Source organism: Otolemur garnettii, unplaced genomic scaffold, assembly GCF_000181295.1.
Source record: "Otolemur garnettii isolate 467f Iridium unplaced genomic scaffold, OtoGar3 scaffold00008, whole genome shotgun sequence".
NCBI lineage: Eukaryota > Metazoa > Chordata > Mammalia > Primates > Galagidae > Otolemur > Otolemur garnettii.
Window position 1 is genome coordinate 34,358,603 of NW_003852403.1, and position 13,260 is coordinate 34,371,862.

General features: G+C 41.6%; 1 protein-coding gene across 1 annotated transcript in view; it reads left to right on the top strand.

Moving 5' to 3' along the window:
* The first annotated feature begins 349 nt into the window (after positions 1 to 349).
* Positions 350 to 13,260, top strand: part of STAMBPL1 (STAM binding protein like 1) — a 43,229-nt gene continuing 30,318 nt past the window's right edge. Inside the window, exon 1 of the mRNA XM_003783686.2 lies at positions 350 to 628. The gene's annotated coding sequence lies outside the window, so the exon portion shown is untranslated. The remainder of the gene's footprint in view (positions 629 to 13,260) is intronic.

Sequence of the window (13,260 nt, forward strand, 5' to 3'; positions counted from 1 at the left end):
CTCAGAAGTGAAATTGAAGGTGGAGTAAAGGGGGAGTCCAGGTGGTCCCGGGGTGGGGGGAGGGTGTGGGTACCTTCCGGCTTTCAGAAGGGAAAGTCACGCCGGAGCAGTTCACTCTCGCTCTGGGCCATCCGCAGGGACCTGCTTCCACCTGCGAGCTGCAGCCGCAGAATGCGGGAAGCCGCAGCCGCCGCGGGGGAGGGGGCGGAGGCAGAGGCGGAGGCGGCACCCAGGGCCGAGGCCGGGGAGGCCCGGACCATCGCAGTGACAATTTCTCTTTCTGCCGCGGCGGCAGCCGGGACGGCCGCTGCAGGCTGGGAGTCCGCCGGCCTGCGCGTGGGTTTGCCGGGGCGCTGTTCCCCTGCACCGGGGTGTCCGACAGCGACGAGAAGGAAGACGACAGCGAGCGCAGAGCCCCGGACGCGAGCGCGCGGAGCCGGCAGAGCTCCCCGGGGAGGGGGAGGAGGCACGGCCGCGGCTGCCGGAGTCGCCCCGCCGCCGTGCCTGTCAGCCAAAGCCACTGGGGCCCGGCTGCAGCGGCAGGACGGATGCCAAGGCCACACGGCCGGCGCGGGGGCAGCCGCCGCAGTCGCCGTCCCACGCGGGCTCCGGACATCCAGGGCTGCTGGTGAGTAGCCGCGCGCGTGCGGGCGAGCGAGAGCGCGCCCGGGCCGGGAGGTGCGCACGCCGGGAGCGTGTGCCCCGCGGCCTGCGCGTGTGCCCGGCGGCCGGCGCGCCCCGGCCCGTCTTCCGCCGGCGCCGTCCGGTCCCGGGCTTGCTCTGGGGAAGAACACGCGCTTTGGCGGCTGCTCGCTTCCTTCCTGCCAGCCTGCCAGCCTCCGCCTCCGCCGGCGCTGCCCGTGCGCCCCTCAGCCAGCCCCGGGGGTTCGTTTCACCTTGATGGGGAAGGCAGGAAGCTGTGGCTCCTGGTGGCGGGGCGGGACCTGTGTGTGGGAGCGTCTGTTGGGGGTTCAGACCTGGGATGCAGCCTTGGAGAGGATGGCGACATTTGGGGAACTCACTGCACTGTCTTTGGCGGTGTGTGGTGTGGAGGAGGAGAGACAGGGTTAAAAAACAGACCTTTGCCCCCGACGAGCATGTGGCCCTCCTTTGGAGGAGATGCTCCTTTTGCCCTTTATCAGAGACTTAAGACTCTTATTTTCCTTCACCGGAATGAATATTTTAAGCCTGCCCTGAAAGCCTCCAGTGAGATGCACAAAGAAACAGAATGTCACTATTAAAACACAATTTTCCAGAACTTTCTTCACAACACCCCCACGCTACTTATGACCCAGAGCCTATGCTTTTGTACTTATTGAAGTTTAAAAGAAAAATTTTATGAGGAGTAAATGATTCAGGAAACGGAACCTGATCTAGAAGATTGATTTAGGTAGGTGGCGTGGCTTGCTTTCTGGAAATCAGTGTTCAGTAGTAGTAAGTAAAGCGGACATCTTCCAAAGTCAGTCCAGTGAGCACACAGCATTGCAAACATCCTGCTAATGGCTGGGAATAACATGAAATCCTAGGTGTTAAGGGCGTTTCCAAAAATGTAATGGAGATCACTAGGATGCTGACCTGTGGTCTCCTGATTCCATCCAGGCCCTGTCAAGGTCAATAATACAGATTTCTTTCAGCAAATTAAATACACCTGAATGTTTGAATGTCTGTTTCTATTTTTTGAGGGCAGATCTTGAGCGTTGTTTTACACAGAGATTACGCCGCTCTGTGTGTGTGTGTGTGTGTGTGTGTGTGTTTTAATCTTCAAGACATGTTTCAATGGGCAATTTCGTTTTCAGGATGGGTGCTATATTGAATTTAACAAACGCATTCTGCCTGGATTATAGTGGGCATTTTGTAGCTACAATGCAAATAGTATCTATGTTTATTTTTAGCAAAAGTGAATGTCTTTGAGCAGTACGCTTTTTTGTTTGCCATTTTCACCACTTGAGCTTCATTGAAAGGCATGAAATGTTACTGGAATCTACCTGGAAAATAAATTGGCTGCTGTGCTCTGTTCTAGTGTATGTACAGCACAATTGTTAGCCAGTTGGCAGTGTGCTTTTGAATACACTAGGGCTGTAATTTATGTATCAGGTGGTTCTTGGAAATTTTAAGAAGAAACTTGTTTTTTTAATCCTGTTTTATAAAGTAAGCACCATTTAAATTATAGGGCAAATAGCTTTTACCCATATCTCAGGCATCCAGGCCAATTTCTTCTTTACTTTTGCCGTGTTTCATAGGATTCTTATTGCCCATGGAAGGGTTGGAGGGCGTGGGAAGGGACCAGTGTCTTGAGGGTATCCTTGGCAGAGAGATTTGCTCCTGGAGGATAGGGTATCTCTGAATTGGTTCCTGAGAAGAACTGATTAACAAAAATAGTTATAAAGGATTGTTAATAATAGTTCTGTCTTCTTACATGTGGCACATAGGGCTTAATTAGCTCAGCTCGATCATTTTACTTCTGTAAGGGCCCTTCGGAGGCCTACCTATAGCTGCAGTCCAGGGAGAGAGACTGAATTTTACAGAGAAGAAAAGTCTTGCTCAAAAACATGAGGGGTAGGAGGGATGTGAGAGGAAATAATGCAGATGCTTCCCAGGAAATGCCAGGCACTTTCTAAGGGGATACGTTTACCAATTAGAGACATCTGTGCTTCTGTCTAACACTGACGTCTTTTTTTCTTGACCCATGATAGATTTGTAAGTAGCTTCAACTGAAACTTCGAGAAATGACTTATGGTCATCCCTGAAGATGTTAGCGCTAGCTTTCCATTTCATCCCTTAGGGCTGATGGATTGTAGCTGTTCAATAAATGTTTGTTAAATAAGTAACAAATCTAGAATATTTTCCCAACCCTAACTACATCACCTTTTCTAGCTTTTTTTTTTAGTCGTAACTTTATACGAATCACAGAACACTTCATCAAATTGAATCCCAGTTCCTATATTCAACTAAGAAGACCAACTTGCTCAGTTAAAGGTACAATAACAGTCCCTCAAAACAAAACAATAACAAACAAAAAGCATTGTATTGGTACCTGTTCACTTGCTTATTCCAGCTATCTGAACATGTGAACAGTCCAGTTGGATGTGAGTGTACATTCAGAAATCCTGAGTTGACATCAGAATGTTCAACTCAGGAATAATCTGGATGTAGCTACATCTGGATGTGGCTTTTGTCGGAAGTTATTTGCATTTCTAAGCAAATCAGATGAACTTCTAGCACAATCTTGCCTCTCTTCATGCCAGGTGGAGAGGCTGATTAAACATTTGGCATGTTGCTAAGTCTTCCAAGCCCATATTGCTTGATTCTCTCTCTAAATTTTAAATTAAATCCTGGTTATTTTTTTCCATTGATGTGATTGGTTAGTTTAGAGACATTAGTTCAGACTGGTGGTTACTTAGTAACTTGTGTTTAAAGCAGCCCACGGATGTAAGCACCAGTCATTCTTATGTTTTGATTTGCTCCAGTTAACCTGTCAAGAAACTCTTGGAAATGGGTACATTGTTTGGTCTTGATATTAAGAATGATACAACTTTTTTTGTTTTCATTCCAACTTTCTATCTCTAATCATTAGAGGGTCTCCCGTGATACAGGTTCCAATTTCTGGATGAAAGACTAGAAAGCTATCTGATATTTACCTGGATATTAATACTGTGGTGTATGACAGTAAAGCAGCTTTTGTCTTTGATATTCTTTCCTTTGTGTCATTCTCAGATCAACCGTATTTCATTAGGAATAAAAATGAGATCGTCGAATAGCTCATTTTTTAATTGGGCTATGTGCAAAATTAAATTCATAACATAAAAAAAAGCATATCACCCTTCTGAAGTAACACAAACATTGCTATTCTCTGGATAATGAAAAATAGTTCATAGCAACTATTTTTTTGATAAGTAGGCGCTTGAGTATTTGATTGAGGGGTAAAGACATGTTCCCTCCATATTTTCTTAGGCTCTTGTAAGCCAAGAGGTGGAATTTTAACTTGATGTGGTAGTCAATTGTAGGACCCTTGAAAGGGAGCAAGGCTTCTTCTCTGAAGAGTACTTTGATAGTTGGGTGGGGAGTGGATTAGTATGGAGGGAGTGGAGGCAATAATCTGGGGTTAGATGATGACAGCCTGACGTCAGATCCCAGGGACTCTGAGATACAGAAGGGAAACTTCAGACAGTCAGACATCGGGATTCTTTGTTTTACGTGCAAGGGGGATTGCAAACCTATGGCACAGATATGGTCACTAACCTCTCCCACCCACATAGGCATTACCAGTTGATCATAGCATTCTTTCCTGCTGAGTCCTGGAGTAACCTCAGAATCTTGCAAACATCAGAGACATTGCTTTAACACACTTTTTCTTAAGGATGAGGGAGTGGTTAGGAACAGGAGTTTTTTTTTTTCCCAGTTACTACCATGTTTCCCAGAAAATAAGACCTACCCCAAAAATAAGACCTAGCAGGATTTCTATGCATTTGTTAAATATAAGCCCTACTCCCATAATAAGACCTAGTGATGGGTGTGGCTATGCAGATACACCATGCATTTTGGAGCGGAGTGGTAAGGAAGAGTGGAATACCTTTTATCTGCCACAGCTCCTTTCTCTGAGACATTCACACTTACACGGGTACGTGTGTGGTAACTGTGGTCACAGGCATCCTATTGTGCATGTGTGAATGGCTAGGGGAAAGGAGTTCACGCATCACTAGCACCAGCCCCACCAACAAGGTTGGCCCCCCTGTCAGGTTCCAGAAGAAGATGACTTAACTATATTTGAATAAATGTAGATTGTTGTGTTGCGTTATACTTAATAAAAATAAGACATTCCCTGAAAATAAGCCCTAGTGTGTCTTCTTGAGAAAAAATAAATATAAGATAGTGTCTTATTTTCGGGGAAACATGATAGTTGTGTGTCATTGGGCAAGTCACTGACTTCTCTGAGCCTCAGTTTCCTCATCTTTTATTTGGGATATTGGTTTCCATCTCATAAAGTTTGGGGAAAGATTAAATGAATAAATACACATGAAAAGTGCTTAGAACAATGTTTGGCACAAAGTTAAGTGTATTGTGTGTTTATCATTCTTGTTATTTTTAGAACAACCTTATACAACAGGTATCATTTTGCAGATTTAAAAACTGAGGTACAAAGAAGCTATGTAAATTGCCCATTATTGGAGGCTGGCAAGTGAGGGAGTTGTCAGTCAAACCTGGACCCTGTCCTCTATATATGTACTGCTGGGGAGCTGATTGGAGCCTGGGGCTGGGGATATTGATTGGAGCAAGAAAGGTAGGGGCTTGTCTTCATGGAGTCTCAGGGCTTAGAATTTGTACCCACATTATTACCAAAAGGTTTTTCTCTTTTCCCTTTATGTTTGGTATTTTGTAAATAATGTTTTTCATTAAGTCCTTTATTAAGGAATATTCCAATTTGTGTTTTTACATATGCTTTAGAAATGGTGGGACTTATTTTTTGTTTTTACTTTTTTCACGTAACAGTTGGCATACATACATCTCTCCTTGTATTGAATGATTCTTTGCTAGAGACAGGCAGGGTACACCTCCCTAATATATGTAGCAGATTTTGGAGTGAGTTTTAGTACTCTGGAAAACTTCTAGTCCATCCATCCCTTTCTACACTCCCATAATTTTAGACTTCTCCTGTTCATAAGTCATGACTGAGTGGTGATAACATTTCTAACCATTTTTTAATTCAGCTTATTCAGAATTTTTATACAGTAACGGGAAAGTAAATTTTAACTGTTCTTTGACTTGTTGAAGTAATTGTGTCTAATTACAAGAGGCCAGATTTTAATTATAGGTGAGAACACTGGGGTGGCAGTAAAGAATATGCAATTCTTAATTCCTCCAGAGCTTTAGGATAGAATCTGCCCTCATCGACTCAAAACCTTTGGCTTTATCACATTGATCCTTATTCTTTGTCCTCATAACTTAAAATGTGAGATTTGATGAATTGGGCGTTTGTTTTGCTTTTTAAACTCCTGCTGTACTTAGTTTCAATGCTATTACAGAGACTGAACCAAGATTTAGCAAAAGCTCATGCAAGCGATAACTGTTAAGATACCCATCACAAATTATTCATTTTGATTGTGTGACTTGATGGTTCTTTAGGTTAATTTAGAAACTGGAGGCCAGTGATGACTCATTTTTCATTCTCCTAGCTTCCTGTGAGCTCTGCCTGCCTATTTTGCATGTGCCTGTTCTCAGAGAGATGCTCCCATGTGGGGTCCGTCTCAGGGTGTGCTCCATTTCAGACTTCAGTAGCTGAGCCGGTAGTCACTTGTGCACCGTTAATTAAAGACATAAGGGAAACTACAATCAGTAATGGTGATTACGGCTAGGTCCAGCTCATCTGAGGACCCTGTGATTTTATTTATCCTGTTAGTAGAACCATATCTTTTAAAACTGGGAATGTGTATTTTAACAACTGAGAAGAAATTCAGAGAGGCCTTTATGTCTGTGGTCTCATGCTTCTAGCTCTTTTTTTAATTTGTTGTGTCCTTGAAAGGTTGATTTGTAAATTGTCCCATAAGTTTACTTTAACAGTTTGAACAAATGGACAGAGTAGATAGAATGGGGTTGAAAAGAGAGGCCTGGCGCCGGTAGTCCCAGCTACTTGGGAGACGGAGGCAAGAGAATCACTTAATCCCAAGAGTTTCAGGTTGCTGTGAGCTATGATGCCATGACACTCTACCAAGGGTGACAAAGTGAGACTCTGTCTCAAAAAAAAAGAAAAGAAAAGAGAGGCCTGAAAAAAGCCCTCATATGCCAGTGTTCCTATTGAATGGGAACAGAGAAACCGTTTGCTGAATCTATATAAATGAATAAAATTAAAATCACTTGGAATCATTGGTGGGTGTACAACTTTATTTTTTCCAATCAATAAAACAAGAAATTAAAATGTGGGTCTTGAAAGAAGTATTACTATCGTATTTTGTGGCATATATATAGTTATTTTTCTTTTGTCAAGTAGAGTATTATTGAAAGACTTGGAAAAGTAATGAGGGCGGTGATTCTCAAACCAGTCTCAAAAAAGGAGAATGTCTTCTGTCCCGCCTTCAGAAATTATTGTTCCAAAGCTTTGGGTGGAGCATGGCGACCTTCGTTTTAGATCCTCTCAGGTAAGATTCTGATGCAGGTGGTTAGTAGACCAGCTTTGAGAAAAATCTACTTAAGAGCTAAATCTAATTTTGTATACAAATACGGGTTTCTATTTTTATGTTTTAAACATTTATTCTTCCTGATTTTTTGTAGACATTTTCATCTAGTAACATATTTGTCAATGCTACAATTGCTTTTTTGTGAACAGAATTAGAAAACCACAGGGTTGGTGGGAATTCTTAGAGAGAATGCCTTACATCCTTCTGAAGGGCAGATGTTTGGGAGGCAGAAATGCGCTTGATTGAAGGGAAATGGGGAAGATAGTAAGGATCAGGGGAAATACAGAGGAGGGGAGAGGGGTCAGATCACAAGGATATTCAGATCTGTGCTGGCAGGCACTTGGTGAGCAGTATACCTACCACCACCTTAAGATGGTGAGGGGAGGAGGGCATAATTGCTCTCACTGTAGACTGGAGAGTAAAATATGGATCAAAATTCACACTTGTAGAAATTGGCAGAGCTCGGGTACAAATCTGGGGTCACCTATTCAAAACTTCTAGGCTTAAAAAAGTATATGTTGTCTGATTATAAAGAGATAAAGAAATTCTAACAAATTATACTGAAATGAGTGAAAATGAAAGACCTTCACGATCCCGCCCTTGAGAGAACAGCTAAGAAGGATACATGTTTTTTATTGCACATTATACATATTAAATAGGCATGTATTCACGTACAAGGATGGAGTCATTCACACTTTGTATGTTACTCTGTAACCTGCTCCAACTTGGACAACATCCTGGTTCAGTGCTTATAGATGTAAGTCTTTTCTAATGGCTTCATTCACTACAGAGATTCTTTGTTTAAAATAATCCCCTGTTGTTGGTTATTTTTACTTCCGGAATTTTAATATGGAAATGAATAGACAGCATGTGTTATGTGGGCAGGACAATCTATAGGGAAATCTTAGAATTGGAATTGTTAGCCAACAAGGATGCCTATTATAAAGGAATATTGCCAATTTTCTTTTAATCCTCATCAATATTGAGTATGATCAATCATGTAAAACTGTATCCAATAAGTAAAAATATCTTGTTTAAATTCACACTTTCTTAATTACTAGTGAATTTATACATTTTTTCATGTTTAAATGAAAATAACTTGTTCTTGGCAAAAAAAATTTGCCTTTTTTTTTTCTCAGAAAGAAACATGTAATAGGGACTTAACTGACAGAAGCCACGTCTCCTGTGGTGGTGGTAAGAGGAAGAAACGGGTAGGGCAAGGGAAGTTGAATGCTGAGTGGATGTGACCGTGGGCCGGATTTATGGTCAGGGTTGTTCTGATCCAAAGGCAGGATTTACAGATATCCTAGAGGAATTCCTAGAACAGAGGTTAATCAGATGTCAGCAAGGTGGTTTTGCATCCAAGCTGGAGTTGCTTTAACCTCCACACTCCATCCCCGGAATCTAGCTCTTACAATCTCACACAGGGTCTTCTTCTGTGATGCTCCCTGATCCTTGAGAAGAAGGGCACTTTGGTACCATGTAACTTTAGTAGCAGTACCTTCACAACGGAAGATAGATCAGGCCCACTGGGATTTCAGCGAGGGAGATGTATAGGCCTTGTTGAATCATTTCCAGTCTTCAGAATACTATGATTTTGGTTTTCTCAAAAGAGGTAAAACAATAAGAGATTCATAACATTACTAATTAAATATAATGTACACAAGTATTACAATTGAGAGAGAATCTTTATGCTAGGATAGGAACCCAAAAGGACCTATTCCATTAGGAGCCAACTTAAAGCATTGTGAAGAAAATTAAGACATGCTGCTTCTTAAGAGACTTGTTATAGCCAGGAAATAATTCAGAATGTAGTACAAATTGTAGAAAAACTTAAAAACAATGGTTAGGGCTAGAATCTAATAGTGAGCATACCATAGTTTTCTGAAACATTTTTTCTCTTTCCAATTTATCCATTTCTACCAAGCAAGGATAAATCAGAGTAGGATCAATTTATTTGCAAAACAAACTTTGGTTTCATTTCACTTGACCTGATTATTTAGCAAGAATAGTTACTGGCCATATAGGCTCATTTTTAAGTTGGTTTTGCTGGAACTTTCATAAGAAATTTCAGGTTAGACTTTTTAAAAATCAAGAAGCCAAGCCAAAGATTCCCTGTCAGACTGCGTTTGTAGTGCTGTAGGAACTGGGCCCATTCCCTCTTCTTCAGGTCCCAAGATCTTCAGGTCCCAAGTTGTCTTGGAGTTTCTAAGTTCATCAGAGAGTGACATTCTTTACTTACCACCAGGGCCAGGAACCTTATAATAGACACAGTGTACCAGGCCAGTCTTTCCAATGTATTTTATTGGTTTTATAAGAGCAGCCTTAATTCCTCAAAGCAATTTGGTCACATCTGAAAATACTCCATTCTAGTCAAATCCGTGGTGAAATAATCAGTGTCTCCAATTGTGTCCTGTTACTAAAGGATCCATTCTTGCTGAATTTATGCAAATAACTCTATATTGCTATAAAATAGTTTCCAAATTTTGGGTAGATCATGTACAGGAAAGGATAAATTTTGCTTACAAAAGGTTACTTTACCAATTTCTCTAAGTTATAAATAGCTCAAAAGGAAAAAGCTGTTCCTGACTCTCCTTCACATCACCTGAGACATCATGAGTATTTTGGTGTCAGTTTCATTATGTATCTTTTAGGCATGGGGTGGCTTCAGCTAAGTCCCATAACAAGGCAACAAGTGTCCTTCCAAATTCCCGGCGTTCATCACTCGGAGGTGATCATAGTCATTTGCTCCTTTTTATTCAAGTCTTTGTCTCTTGCTTTCTATTCTGGGAATGTTTCTTATAGTTTTGAGGCAGTGTATATATTGTAGCGATTGGTGAAGCAAATATATTTTTCCTTTGTTGTTGTTCTACTTGTTACATTTTTGAGTATTTAAAAAATATTTTGTTTTAAAATAATTTCAAACTTCCAAAAGACTGTGGGAATTATACCCCCTGAGGTTTTCTATATTCTTTACCCAGATTCCTCAAACATTAACATCTTACACAACCACAGGAGTTATCAAAATCAGTGAATTAATACTGGTACAGTGCTGCTGTCTAATCTACAGAGCTTGTTCTGATTTCACCTGAGTTCTTCTTCTGGGTGAGTATCCACTCAGGATCACACATTGCATTTAGTTGTTTTTCTCCTTAGTCTCTTTGAACCCGGAATGGTTCCTCAGTCTTTCTGCCTTTAGTGGTCTTGACACTTTTATTTAAGAGTACTGGCTGGTTGTTTTGCAGAAAATCCCCCTGACTTGGGTTCATCTGATGTTACTTCATGAGCATATATAATAACAGGAGTGACCCAGTCTGGTGGTAGTTAAAAATCTTTGCCCAAAGAGGAGATGCTTGAGCTAATGCAAGAAAGGCAGATAGAAAGTAGAAGTGAGCCGAGGCTGGAGAGCCTTTGCACTGGCTTTGCATAGCGCATCTGGGCAGTTAGAAGCAGCCAGTGTGTGGAGGAAAGGGCCTAAGAAGGCTGGTGTGGAGGCAGGTGGGTCGGACCCAGCTCTGCGGTGCTTATATATCCAGCTAACAGCAGGGGAGAGCCATGTAAGGGCTTGAAGCAATGAAATGACAATATCTGAATCAGATTTTTAAAAAGCCACTACCCCATTGTATGTACAATTAATTAAAGGGGAGCAAGACAAAAGCTAATTGAAAAATTAGAAAACAGTTCCGGCACTGCAGACAGAAAAAGGATGGCATAGATTAGGGTGACTCCTGGAAAGACGGTGAGAAGATGCAGATTGGAGAGCTGTCTTGGAGGGTGGACTGAATCTGCACACATAGGTGGTGAGCAGGAGGGGGTTGAGGGAGGGGCAGATGCAGTGGGGCTATTTCCGGGGTTTGCCGGGTCTTGTGTAATTGACTGGATGTCTGTACCATTCACTGAGATGGGAAAGGTGATCCTTCACCTTCTGAGGGGGGGAGTCAGAAGTGTCACCACCTCCAGTTCCCTTAGATGCCAACATGTACAAAGTCTCTGCTTATTTATATTCCTATATCTCCTTGTATCCACTTTCTGAGTTCTATGAATTTTTTCCTCAAAATCTTCCGCAGTAACTATTTGTCCTTCTCCATTCCCTTCACTGCTCTTTAGTTGAGACCACGGTGACTTCGGTCCACAGTTGCATATTGGCCTCCTCTCTGGGCTGCCAGCTCCTCTTTGCTTCAGTTTCACAAATTGAAATGGTACAAGTGCCTAGTTTGGGTAACTTGTTGGGTAGAGTTGGAAATTAAATAAGTTAAATACAATTGAGGAGACTCAGATCAATTTCCAATCATAACTGAGGGAGCAGGAAACAAGGCCATTTGCATAGTGATCAAAAAAGACTGTATCCTTGTCTTACTCCTTGCATAAAAATAAACTCCACATGAATCAGTGATATTAATATAAAAATATATAACCATAAAAATACCAGAAGAAAAGATAGGTGGACTTATGTACAAAAATTTTATGATCAGTGATTTTGAAGACCTTTCAAAGGATGTTGACTCAGATACCATAAAAAACATAAATCCACTTGACAGTGTAAGTTTTAAAATTTTGATATAAAAATAAAACGACTTCCAAACCAATAGATGTAGAAGGAATGATGGAAATAAGAAAAATCACTATTTTCAAATACCATATTAGTAATCGTTTCAGGCAATCTTTAGTTGCTAAAATTAGTGGTGAACAGTGTATTTATATAGTCTTAAAATAACTTCCTATAAGGTCCTTCTTAATTATAAAGAGGAAATAGTATCCTTACAAGGGAGAATCCTGACACATGTAACTAAAACAAGTGATCCAAGTTAACGTCATCCATTATCAAATTGATGGCACGCGTCACCTGACGCATGTGACACACCATCGCTGCTGAGGTATTTTTGCCAAAAGATGCACGACTGTCATTGTTTCCTGTATTCGTCTTTATAATAGTTATTATGATATTTATTTTCTAACTATATAGAATGAATATGTTTTCACCTGCCCCAGCCCGAGCCCATAGCAGAAAGAAAGGCTCGTAACATCAGATGCGTCTGTCTCCTGGCTCACCTTCTATCACCAGCTTCTAGCACAGAGTAGGGGCTTAGTAAATACAGGTGAATAAATGAGTTTATCTGGACCTAGTAGTATTTGTGGGAAGGATGTATGTAGCCTTGGAACATAGTGAGTGAAAGCTCACAGTTAGCCACCCTGCTGGAAATGGACTGAGGACGTCTGCAGGTACCGTGCTACAGCTCGAGTTAAGCTGAAGTCATGTGTTCTATAGCATAAAGCTATGTCAAGAGAAAAGAGAGAAAATTAATATTTGAGATGCACAGTGAGGGAGGAGGAAGGAAAAAGGAAGCACCTCTACTTGGTAGAGGACAAGGCCGGAGTTGGTTCTGAAGTAGAGAATGTTCAGCCAACCAAGGCTGTTACAAGTTTTTATCCAGTGGGTCTCAAGTTTTATTGTGCATAAAAATATCCTTGGCTCCTTGACAAAAAAAAAAAAAAAAAAAAACAGAGAGAGATCCCTGGGGCACTGTTCCCAGAAATTCTGACTCAGGGGAGCCTAGAAATCTAGTTTCTTATGTCCAGCACCCACCTCCTCCACCATGTTGTTGTGGTCGGGTGCTCCAGGAACCAGGCCCAGAGGAAACAGTGCATTAGTCAGGGGCTGTTGGCTACAGGGAAGGGAGACAGCAGGGGACAAGAGGAGCAGCAGGTGGCCACTTGCTGATAACTTTGCCAGTATAAGGGCATCTTCAAGAGTTTTAAAATGGATTGCCGGTGAAAGTTATGGAAGGACACTATCTTTTTTGCTTTTGTCCACTGTATTTAAGAGATTGTGTGGTGCAAAACCAGACATGAATACAGCTAGGATAAGACATGTCAAACTGTTAAGATTCTTGTAGTTGGAGAACTGGAGAAGCAGGGGCTGAGTATTTCAGGAGAGCTGTCTTTTGCTTTTGAATAGTAGTGCTGGACTCAATTCCTTTTGTTAAAGTACTGTCATAAGGAAATGATGAAAATTAAGTAAAATTGATTGATTGATCCTATCTCTGGGCGACGTGGTAGGCAGGAAAATGATGTTCTTTTTAAAATGTATTTG